The 12,406-nt window shown below is 37.8% G+C and overlaps 1 pseudogene; it reads right to left on the minus strand.

Moving 5' to 3' along the window:
- Positions 1-8,365: 8,365 nt before the first annotated feature.
- On the minus strand, positions 8,366-9,566 carry LOC101106627 (trifunctional enzyme subunit beta, mitochondrial-like; annotated as a pseudogene).
- Between the last annotated feature and the right edge of the window lie 2,840 nt (positions 9,567-12,406).

A 12,406-nucleotide genomic window follows, 5' to 3' on the forward strand; every position in this document is an offset into this window, starting at 1 on the left:
TCCCAAGGTTTTCAGCGTCTTATAAATGACCAACGAAGAGTAATTTGCATCAAGGTATTCCATATGAAGCTCTTGTTGAGATAGATTGGTTGATAGATAGATAGATAATGGATAGGTAGGTAGGTCAGTAGGCACTAGAAAGGTAGGTAAGAAGACAGATGGTTAAATAGATAAATGTGGAAGAAGAAACTGAAACAATATATTCTTTGATAATGTTTTAGGAATTTAGTATTTAGGATTCTCAAATACTTAAATGTGTGAAAGTGATAAGAAACAGCCAAGTCCTGGTGATATTTTTTTCCCATATTTAGGCATTAGAGAACTGTTATCATTGAAAAGTGGAAGTATTAAAATGACGATGTAAGGACTGTAATTGGTAATGATAGCAATTACAGAGGCTTTTCTCTCAAGTCTTAGTTCTGATAAGGATGCTTTTTTCTCAAATATTTGTTCTGCAATAATGTGGTGAATAGATATCCATCTATAAATGACCAATTTTCCATGACTGTGTCATTCCTTTTTTCATTGGACAAACAATAGTTTCCTCATTGAAATAGCACTTCCTTATTAGTGAAATGGGTTGGTTTGGTATTGTCTCATGGAATAACTAATATCCATTTTTTAAAAAGCTAGGAAGGAATGTTTACTTTTCCTTGGGAATGATTACACAGATTGTGACTTTCAAGTCTGTGCTCTCAGGACTTCCTAAAATATTGATTGAAGTAATGGATTCTATTGATGTGTAATTTTCTCACAAGATATGCTATAGATTTCAAGAGTGAAACTGACTAATCTCTACTTGTTGTTCTGTAGGGTACTGATAGGATTTATGAAAAAAAAAAAAAAAAGCAAACTTTAGAGAGGTGTAGAGTGCTTCCAAATAATTTTATTAAAACATCGACTTGTCAGTCAAATGGCCTTTTCAGAAACCTGGGAAATCTTTTGGTCACTACCTTTTTTACTTTCAAGCTAAATCTAATAATTCACTTTTGCTTATCTCTTTCTTCCCATCTTTATTTTTACAGTTCTACATGTCCAGCCTAAAGGATTTTTTCTCCTCTTCACCTCGTAAACAAACCTACTTTTCCATCTCTCTTAAATATGTGGTTAAAACTTTGGTTTTGTTGTTTTACTAAGACTTTATTTTTTAATAGTAAGATAATTAAAGAAAATTTGTGTACTAGACTCAGAAATTGAGGGAGAGGTACAGAGATTTCCCATATATCCCCTGCTTTCACACGTGCACAACCTCCCCATTATCAACATCTCCCATCAGAGAAATACATTTATAGAAACTGGTGAGCCTACATCAATATCACAATTACCCAAAATCTATAACTTAAAACATGGTTCACTTTCAGTGCTGTAAACTCTATAGGTCTCAACAAATGTGTAATGATATATGTCCATCATTGTGGTATCATACAGAGTATTTTGGGGCTTCCTAGTTGGCACTAGTGGTAAAGAATCTGCATGCCAATGCAGGACACGTAAGAGACATGGATTTTATCCCTGGGCTGGGAAGATCCCCTAAAGTAAGAAATGGTACCCAATTCCAGTATTCTTGCCTGGAAAATACCGTGGGCAGTGGACCCTGGCTGGCTACAGTCCATGGGGCCACAAAGAGTAGGACACTACTGAGCACAAGCACAGTGCAGGGTATTTTCACTGCCCTAAAACTCTCCCTGCTTCATCTATTTATTCCTCCCTCCCACATACCCACCTGCAAACCCTGATCTTTTTACTGTCTTTTTACTGTGTTGTTTTACCTTTTCCAGAATATTATCTAGTTGAAATCATATAGTGCATAGCCTTTTAAGATTGACTTCTTTCTTAGTACTATGCATTTAAGGTTCCTCTATGTCTTTTCATGGCTTGATAGTGAATTTTAGTGCAGAATTTTCCATTGTCTGGATGTACCACAGCTTCTTTACTTATTCACCTAATGAAGGACGTCTTTGTTGCTCCAAATTTTTATAGTTTTGAATAAAGCTACTGTAAATATACATGTGCAGCTTTTTGTGTTAGAAGAAGTTTTCAATGTTTTGTGTAAATATAAAGAAGCATGATTGTTGAATCATATAGTAAGAGTATTTTATTTTTGTGGGCAACTACCAAACCATCTTTACAAGTGGCTGTACCACTTTACATTGCCATCAGCAGTAATCAGAGTTCATGTCCCTTTACATCATCATCAGAATTTGGGGTTGTTGCTGTTCTTGATTTTGATTATTCTAATATGATTGTAGGTATACCTCCCTGTTTTAATTTGCATTTCCCTGATGACATGATGCAGAGCATCTTTCATACATTTATCTGATATCTGTGCCATCTCTTTTTGGTGAGATATGTCAAAGTCCTTGGCCCATTAGTTAAATCAGTTTGTTTGTTTCTTGTTGTTCAAATTTAAGAGTTCTTTGTATATTTTAGATAATAGTCCTTTATCATATGTGTTTTTTGCAAATATTTTCCCCGGTCTATGACTTAGTCTTCCCATTTACTCGATATTCTCTTTCACAGAACTCTGGTTTGTAAATTTAATTAAATTTAGCTTATATTAATAAGTTATTTCTCTCATGGATAATGCCTTTTGTGTTGTATCTGAAAGTCTTAGACATATCTAAGGTAATTGAGGTTTTCTTCTATGTTGTCTTCTAGGAGTTTTATAGTTTTGTGTTTTTCATCTACATCTATGATTCACTTTGAGTTAATTTTTGTGAAGGATGTAAGCTCTATGTATAAACATATACTTTTTTTTTTTTGCACATTGATGTTCAATTGCTCCAGCACCATCCATTGAAGATACTGTCTTTGCTCCATAGTATTGCTTTTGCTCCTTTGTAAAAAATCAATTGATTATATTTGTGTCACTTTTTGGGCTTTCTATTCTGTTTCACTGATCAATTTTCTTTTCTTTCCCTAGTTCCATGTTTTCTTTGTTTTGTTTTAAATTAATTAATTTATTTTGTTTGGAGGAAAATTACTTTATAATATTGTGATTGTTTTTGCCATACAGCAGCATGAATCGGCCATAGGTATACATGGCCATCGGTACACATGATTCTCCCCCATCCTGAACACTCCACCTACCTCCCTCCCCACCCTGTCCTTAAGGTTACTGGCTTTGGGTGCCCTGCTTTATGCTTTCTTGATTACTGTAGCTTTATAGTAAATCTGGAAGTCAGACAGTGTTGTTCCCGGTGAATTTAAGATTCTTTTCTGTTGTTGTTGTGAGATAATTTGGAGACAAAGCAGAAAGGTTAAAAAAGTAAAGTAAGAGTTTATTTAAGCACGGATATGCTCTCAGAGGGAGAATGGGCAGGCAGGTGAGGAGTTGCTGCACCGAGTTTTTTTGGCAAGCTAGTCATATGTCTGACTCAGTCGAGTCTGATTCTTTGGGACCCCATGGATTGTAGCCCATCAGGCTCCTCTGTCCATGGAATTCTCCAGGAAAGAATACTAGAATAGGTTGCCATTCCCTTCTCCAGGGGATCTTCCCAACCCAGGGATCAAACATGGGTCTCCTGCACTGCAGGCAGATTCTTTTCCTCTGAGCCTCCATGGAAGCCCAAGCTTGTTGTGAGGGGCAAATAAATGAAAGGGTGGAATAATCAGGGGAAAGAGGAGTTTGGGGGTCATATTCCCTGATTTTCATCCCAACTCCATTTCCCTAAGGAAAGGTGGGATTTTTGTGCTTATTCAGCTTAGATCAGAAGTGTCATGGTGTTGGTGCATGCTGGGTACTTTTTATCTGTAAGACTAATTTTATTGTAATGAGAGCACAATGAGCAAAATGTATTCAGTCACAGGAGATAATCATCTTTCCCCACCTTTCTTTGTCTATACTACCCAGAAGACACTTATCACCCAAAATATGTGGTTTCCTGTCAGTTCGAGGTTCCTGCTTTCCTTTGCCTATGGATCCCTGCTGTTTACAAGATGTGGGATTTCCTGCCACCCAGCTCTTGTCCCCATTTCTGTGCTCATACCTAGCTACCTGCTTGCTCTAACAGGGTCAGTCTTCCAGCTTTGTTCTTCTTCAGTATTTTATTGGCTATTTTAGTGCTTTTAACTCTTCATGTATACTGTAGAATCAGTTTGTCCATATCCAAAAAATAACTTGCTATTATTTTGATTGTGACTGCATTAAATTTCTAATCAAGATGAGAATAACTTGAAGAGGAAAAGTTAAAATTTTACATAACCTCCTACTCCTTCTGCCTCTGTAACTTAGCTTGCTTCTTGCAAAGTTTGGATCACGTAGGTCACATAGTCTCAGAAAGTGGGGACTTACAATAGTAGGAGAAGGAAGTGGCAACCCACTCCAGTGTTCGTGCCTGGAAAATCCCACGGACAGAGAAGCCTGATAGGCTACAGTCTATGGGGTTGAAAAGAGTCGGACACGACTGAGTGACTTCACTTTACTATCACAATACTAGGAACTGGAGCTTATCTCACTCACCCTTGTCCTGCTCTTTGCAACTACCCAGCCCTTGCAAACCTGCTTAATCATGCCTGTCCATGTAAAGGTCAGGCATCCCTCTCCCCATCTTGACTGCTATTCTCTTGCACATTGAAACCCCTTAGTTTAAACCAGCTTATTGCCCACTATAGTCTGTCTATAAAACTCTGTAACCCCTTTGTTCAGGCCTCAGAGCTTGGAGTGTTAAGTCCTCTGGGTCTGTCAAGGTAATAAACCTGAGTTCTCCAACTCTCCAAGTGTGGTGCTTGGCTTCTCAATTACTGGTTTCTGCAACAAACTGACATTGTGACAATAGAGACAATATTAAGTTTTCCTATACATGAATACGAACTATCTCTTCATTTATTTAGTTTTTCTTTCATTTCATTGATCAGTGTTTTTTAGTTTTCCTTATATAGATCTTGTACATATTTTGTTAGATTTATACCTATTGTACTTTTTTAGTACTAATGTTGGAGAAGGCAATGGCAACCCACTCCAGTGTTCTTGCCTGGAGAATCCCAGAGATGGGGGAGCCTGGTGGGCTGCCATCTATGGGGTCCCACAGAGTCGGACATGACTGAAATGACTTAGCAGCAGTAGCAGCAGCAGCAGTGCTAATGTTATGCTATTGTATTTTTAATCTCAAATTCTACTTGTTCATTGCTGATGTGTAAGAAAGTGATTGATTTTTATGTATTAATTCTGTATCCTCCAACTCTGCTGGTTAGTTTTAAGTTTTGTGGGTCAGTTCTTTCAGATTTGCGGCACAGATGATCATGTCATCTACAAAGATAATTATATCTCTTCCTTCCCAATCAGTATATATTTTACTTCCTTTTCTTGTTTGCACTAACTAGAATGTCTATAGTACAAAACTGAAACAGAGTGATGAGAGAAGACATGTTTGCCTTATTCTAATCTTGGTGGGAAAACAATATTTCTTACCATTAAGTATGATGTTCAGTCAGTCAGTCAGTTCAGTCACTCAGTTGTGTCTGACTCCTTGTGACCTCATATATTGCAGCATGCCAGGCTTACCTGTCCATCATCAACTCCTGGAGCTTGCTCAAACTCATGTCCATCGAGTTGGTGATGCCATCCAATCATCCCATTCTCTATGATTCCCTTCTCCCCCTGCCTTCACTCTTTCCCATCATCATGGTTTTTTCTAATGAGTCAGCTCTTCACATCAGGTGGCCACAGTATTGGAGTTTCAGCTCCAGCATCAGTCCTTCCAATGAATGTTCAGGACTGATTTCCTATAGGAGTGACTGGTTGGATCTCCTTGCAGTCCAAGGATCTCTCAAGAGTCTACTTCAACACCACAGTTCAAAAGTATCAATTCTTCAACACTCAGCTTTGTTTATAGTCCAACTCTCACATCCATACACGACTACTGGAAAAACCATAGCTTTGAAAATGGACCTTTGTCAGCAAAGTAATGTCTCTGCTTTTTAATATGCTTTCTAGGTTAGTCATAGCTTTTCTTCCAAAGAGAAATTGTCTTTTACCTTTATGGCTGTAGTCACCATCTGCAGTGATTTTGGAACCCAAGAAAATAAAATCTGTCACTGTTTCCATTGTTTCCCCAACTATTTGCCATGAAGTGATGGGACTGGATGCCATGATCTTAGTTTTTTGAATGTTGATTTTTAAGCCAGCTTTTACACTCTGCTCTTTCACTGTCCATAAGAGGCTCTTTGGTTCCTCTTCACTTTCTGCCACAAGGATAATTTCATCTGCATATATGAGGTTATTGATATTTCTTCTAGCAATATTTATTCCAGTTTAAAGAATGATGTTAGCTGTAGAATTTTTATATTCTTTATCAAGTTGAGAATGTTTAGCTCTACTCCTTGTTTTCTGGGAGTTTCTAACATAAATGATGAATGGATTTTGTAAAATATTTTTTCTGCCTCTATTGATATGATCATGTGGTTTTGCTTTTTTAGGCTATTGGTGAATTACATTAACTGATTTTTGAATGCTCAATCTTCCTTGTTTAGCAGGAATAAATCCCACTTGTTTGCAGTATATTATTCTTTTCATACATTGTTGCATTCAACTTCCTAATAATTTGTTGAGGATTTTTGCACTAATATCCATTAGGGATTTTGGTCTATAGTATAAATCTTCTTTTCTAGTATATGTATTCTCTAAATTTATGTTATAAATTCTATGCTATAAATTACCCTCCAATTATAGCTTTTGCTGCATCCCACAAATTTCATAAGTTGTTTTTTAATTTTAGAAAGAATGTTGTAAATTTTTTCTCCAGATTTCTTCTTTGGTCCACATATTGCTTTAAGTGTGTTGGTTAATCACCACATATTTTGATATTTTCTGGTTGTCTTTCTATTATTGACTTCTAGTTAAATTTCATTGTGATCTAAGAATAGACATTGTATGATTATTAGAATTGTTAAGGTGTGTTTAAAGTGAGAACACGGTCTATATTGATGAATGTTCCATGTGAGCTTGAAAAGCATGTGTATGCTGCTGTTGTTGGAAGATTAAGTCTATAAATGTCAATTATATCCAGTTGATTGATGATTTTGTTGAGTTCAGCTGTGTCCTTACTCCTATTCTGCCTGCTTCATCTGTCCATTTCTGAGAGAGGGTTTTGACATCTACAACATGATAGTGGATTCACCTATTTCTCTTTCTAGTTCTATCAGACTTTGCCTCTCATAGTTTTATGTTCTGTGTTAGGTGTATAAATGCTAAGGATTGTAATACTTTACTGGAAAATTAACCCCTTTATCATTACATAATGCCCTTATTTATCCACAATAACTCTATTTGCTTTGAAATCTGCTCCATCTGAAATTAATATAGCTACTTCTGCTTTCTTTGATTAGTATTACTATATTTTTCTCCAACCATTTACTTCAAATCTATACATGTTTTTATATATATTTAAAATGAGTTTTTTGAAGACATTAGATAATTGGGTCTTGCTTTGTGGTTCAGTCTAACAATGTTTATCATTTAGTTGATGCATATGGACCATTGATATTCAGAGATGTATTTGAACTCATATCTACCACCTTTGTTACTGTTTTGAATTTAATGTTCTCCTTCTTTTTCCCTACTTTGCCTTCCACTCTTTATATGCCTTTTGTAGTTTCAAATGAGCATTTTACATGATTCCATATTTCCTCTTTTTTTAGCATATAGGTTATACTTCTGTTTTTTTGCTATTTTTATGGTTGTCCCAGGGTAGCCATAAATGTTGCAATAGGTATTCACATATAGTTTAAGTCCATTTTCAAATGATAGTATACCACTTTATGGGTAGTGTGAGTACCTAGTAAGAATAATTATTATTTCTCCCCCCCCCCAACAATTCTCCAGTTTAAGGTTAGCAAATATGGTTTTTTTTAATCTAAATATTTATTGTAAGCTTTAAATTATGCTTAAATTCTGAACTATGTTTCCATAAAGCAGAAGCATGTTGGTTCGTATTTCACAGGAAATAATTTTTATTTAGGTCACAAATATGAATGAATATATTTTTCAAATAATATAAAGATGATTTCAAACCCTAGCTAATCTCTTTCTCAAATTGCAACCATTTGTTTAATATTTAATGAAAATAGAGACCAAAAACAAATGCTTAAACATATCACTATGTGAGATTCTGATGACTAAGAAATCCCTGAAAAAGCAGTGAGCCATGATTATTGGAAAGCTCAGAACACTAGCAAGGTTTACTTGCAAAGATTTTACAGAAGGCCACAAATTGTGTTTCCTAAGAAGAACTAGGAAATATATATGTCATTTAGTAATGCATTGAAATTGCCTTGTCTAGGGTGAGTGTTGCACAAAAACTCCAAGTCTGTTATCTATCATAGCATGGCCCGGCACTCTACCTCATAGACAGCCACTAAGTCATGCTCACCTTTGTCCTTCCATAATTTGTTGGCAGCCAGTGTCTCCATACACGTGTCTTAGGGACATTGATTCACCTCAGTTGTTAAACTTCTTCAAAGGACTCAATGCAACTTTGCATTTTTATCCATGTAGTTTTGTACAAACTAATCAGAATCTATGACTTTATGGTTAGTTAAAATATGACCTGAGAAAGCTTCATGAAATTCAAGGCATTGATATCATTTATTGTTAATCCTAACTTTTCTAGCACTTTTAGAGTAGCATATGTTGGTTCAAGTGAAAGCTGATCTTTGGAATCCTGAAACAAATATACAAAATCCCTCATATGTGCCTTCGGCTTATAACCCGTGACCAGAGTTTTTTTTTTTTTTTTTTTTCCGGAACATTGCAGATGCACCATCAGTTAGGAAAGAAGAATTTGCAGATGTCACTATGCCATAGGGCTTGATGAATGCAGGTTTTAGCTTGACTATCTACTTCAGAAAGGACAAAGGCCACTATCTTTGGTGACTATATCTTTTGCTGGTATTTTGAAGATATACAGCATCAGAAAGGAGTACTTCATCCTGGGCCTTCTTGGCTAGACTGTGAAATGCAGTGCATACTCACTCTGTTGCAGTTGAGAAACAACAGGGCAGATGCAAGTCAGTCTGTAGAGCGATGCATGGTCGTGCTCAGGTGATAGGATTAAAGATAGTCACTGACCTAAAATCTTGGCCTTTTTCAGATCGAGCATGAGTTTCCTCAAATGACAAATAGGTACATAGGCTATTAACTCTATATCACCTGCCACAACCACATTACTGGCTAGAAGTAATCAAGCCAACACTTGTAGTCCTGGTTTGGTTAGCAAAGATGCAAGCCATGGGGACAGATCACAGGAGACTTGTCAGAGAGGTCAGCTTCAAGGGACAGACTCTCTAGCTACATTGTTTTTACTTCCTGTATAACTATGCCAAAGAGCATGTAACCAACAATTTCCTTTGAGACCTTGGTTTGATGTAACAAATCTGAGTCAAATCACATGGCATCAGGTCTTTATATGAAGTGCCTGACAGCAAAAGTGGAGTGTGACATTATCTACCACCACCATATACTTTATATAGGGTTTAGCCAAGGTCTTCTTTAATTTTTTCTGGGCAGCTGGGGCAGCTTTTAGCTGGTAGGAACAGCTCAGAGGTCTCAAGAAAATATGTGTACCCATTTTGCTGAACTTGGAAGATTTTTTTCAAGTTAATGTCAAGATGGAAGTCATACTGCAGTGGTCCCCACCTTAGCATGGGCTCCAGTTGTGAGCAGCATTTGGCCTCGAGTTTCTGGGGTGAGAGGGATCTAGGGGTGGATCTAGTCTAGAAAGAACCCCTCTTGCAGGCCATCAGACTCCAGAGGTGTAGCTGGGTCCCAGCTGTCTGCCTGTCACCTGACTAGATGACTGACATCTGACCCCATGATAGGCCTTCTTTCTTTCGATAGAGGAAGAGTTCTTCCTGCCCCTTTAGCCAAAGTGAAGGGTACCATTAAGGGACCTGCAGTAAATCAGCATGGGGTTGGTGGGGTGGGAGGCGGGCAGGTAGGCTTGGGTTAGTCAGGAAGTATGTTGAGGGCCTGGCTAGTGCCAGGCTGAGTCTGAGTCGGATGTTCCAGAGCCTGGGCAGAAGTCCTGCAGAGGCTAAGGCAGCCTCTGAGCCTTATCTCTTTTGCCAAAAAAAAAAAAAAAAAAAAACTTCAAAAAACATTCCTTGCATGATAAGTGTCCTGGTAACAAATTCCCTCAGTTTTTATTTATCTGAGAAAATCTATCTTTCCTTCACTTTTGAAAAATAACTTTACAGGTTATAAACTTCTAGGCTGGTAGGTTTTTTCCTCTCAGCCTTTTTTTATACCCTAAACTGGTCTTTTAACTCACCAGGTATCATCAGTTAGGCAGAAATAAAATATTAGTGCAACATATAAATCTTCTCCAAGTGTTCAAATTCCTCATGCTCAGCTTTTCTTCTTACAAAAATAAAAGGAGTTGAAAAATTAACTTTTAAATCAATATTTCTAATTATATATATATATATATGTATATATATATATATATATATACCCTCTTTTGAGGTAAGTCCCCAAGTCAGATACTCATGCCTGAAAGGTTCTTGCTCTCTATCAAAAAGGAGCAAAATGTCCTTTCCACCTTTTGAAAGCAGAAATGAATTTTATAGTTTCATATAGAGATTCAAAGTGTTACCTTTTTCCTCTGCATTCTTGGTTCTTTTTCGCTTCTCCCTGACTTGTGATGACAAGGAATGTGCATCTCAGAAGTGGAGGTTTGTCTTCCCTGGTAGCTAGTCCTCAGCTTGTCCTCCACAACCTCTCCTTCTGCCAATGTCTGAGTTAGCCAACCCCTCCCCCTGGTGCCTGGGGTGAGAGTGAGGGGAAGGGCAGGGAGAAGAGGACAGAAGATAATGAAGACGGTTAGAAAAAGTTTTACCGCAGCTACCATCAATGAGACTAGAGATCTAAGAACTTACATGCCATATGTAGAAATCTCTCAACACTTTAAATATTCCACTCTATTCTCGCACGGTTACTGAGGAGAAGTTGGTGGCAGTTTTTATCTTTGTTCCTCTTTGAGTAATGTGGTTTTCTCCACCCCAATCCCTTGCTTCTTTCAGAATTTTTTTTTTCCTTTCCCTTTAATTTTCTGTAGTTTCAAAACGTTATGCCTAGCTTAAGGTGTTTTGTTTGTTTTGTTGTTGTTGGTGGTGGTGGTGGTGGTGCCATTTATCCTACTTGGTTTTCTCTGATATGCCTGAATCTGTGGTTTGGTGTCTGATATTAATTTGAGGAAATTTTCAGTCATTTTTTTTTTTTCTGTCCCTTTAGGTTTTGGTTAAATCATTTCACCGAAGGGTGAGCCTTCTCAAAAACTGAGGGTTGCTGGAGTAGTTAAAAATCATTCCGTTTCCCTTTGAAGCCCAAGGGGATTTTTCTCTAATATTTACTCTGAGAACCTGGATGAATTCCTCATAGGAAATCCTGTGATTTAGAGTGAGGGGCATCTGTGGCTGGGTTCCCCTTGAGTTTTTAATTCTTTTACCTCTCTGACTTGTCCACACGGAGTCTCCATCAGTTCTTCAATCAAAGCCCAGATTTACTATTTGCCCCCTCCCATTTCTAGTGGTGATTTCTACATGGGATCTCTGCTTAGGTCAGGCATCATTCCCTGTCTATTTTCTCTTTGTCTCTAATCCTAGGGACAGTTGTTTGCCCTGTGTCTCCCCCTCTCTAGGGAACCAAACAAAATTATTGATTTTCCACTCTTTTCAACTTTTTGCCATTAGGATAGGGTGTGACTTAAGATCCTTATATCAGAACTGGAAACCAAACCCTAAACAGGTCACTTTAACATATAATTAACATGATTTAAGGAGCACTATTTCTGCCCCCTTCTGATGCCTATGTCAGAAGCTTTCTCTATCTCCTTTATACTTTAATAAAACTTCATTACACAAAAGCTCTGAGCGATCAAGCCTCGTCTCTGGCCTCGGATTGAATTCTTCTCCTCCGGGGGCCAAGAATCCCGGCATTGTGATTCAACAACAACCTTTCATCTTGGGGGCTCATCTGGGATCCTTCAGGACAAGATGGGAGCTAACAATTCCAGCCTCACTCCTTTGAACTGTATCCTGAAAAACTGGGATAGATTTGATCCCCAGGGCTTAAAGAAGGCACACCTGGTCTTCCTATGTGATACTGCATGGCCACAGTATCCATTGGAGGACGGCAAATGGTGGCCGGTTGGAGGGTCTCTTAAGTATAATACTGTTTTACAATTAGACCGGTTCTGTAAGGAACAAGGGAAGTGGGTAGGAGTAGCATATGTATTGCCCTTTTTCTCTCTGCAAAATATGCCAGACTTATGTCCTAAGGGTGGCAACCCACTCCAGTACTCTTGCCTGGGAAATCCCATGGATGGAGGAGCCTGGTAGGCTGCAGTCCATGGGGTTGGTAGGAGTCAGACACTACTGAACGACTTCACTTTTCACTTTCTTCACTTTT

This window comes from Ovis aries, chromosome 17 (genome assembly GCF_016772045.2).
Source record: "Ovis aries strain OAR_USU_Benz2616 breed Rambouillet chromosome 17, ARS-UI_Ramb_v3.0, whole genome shotgun sequence".
Taxonomy (NCBI): domain Eukaryota; kingdom Metazoa; phylum Chordata; class Mammalia; order Artiodactyla; family Bovidae; genus Ovis; species Ovis aries.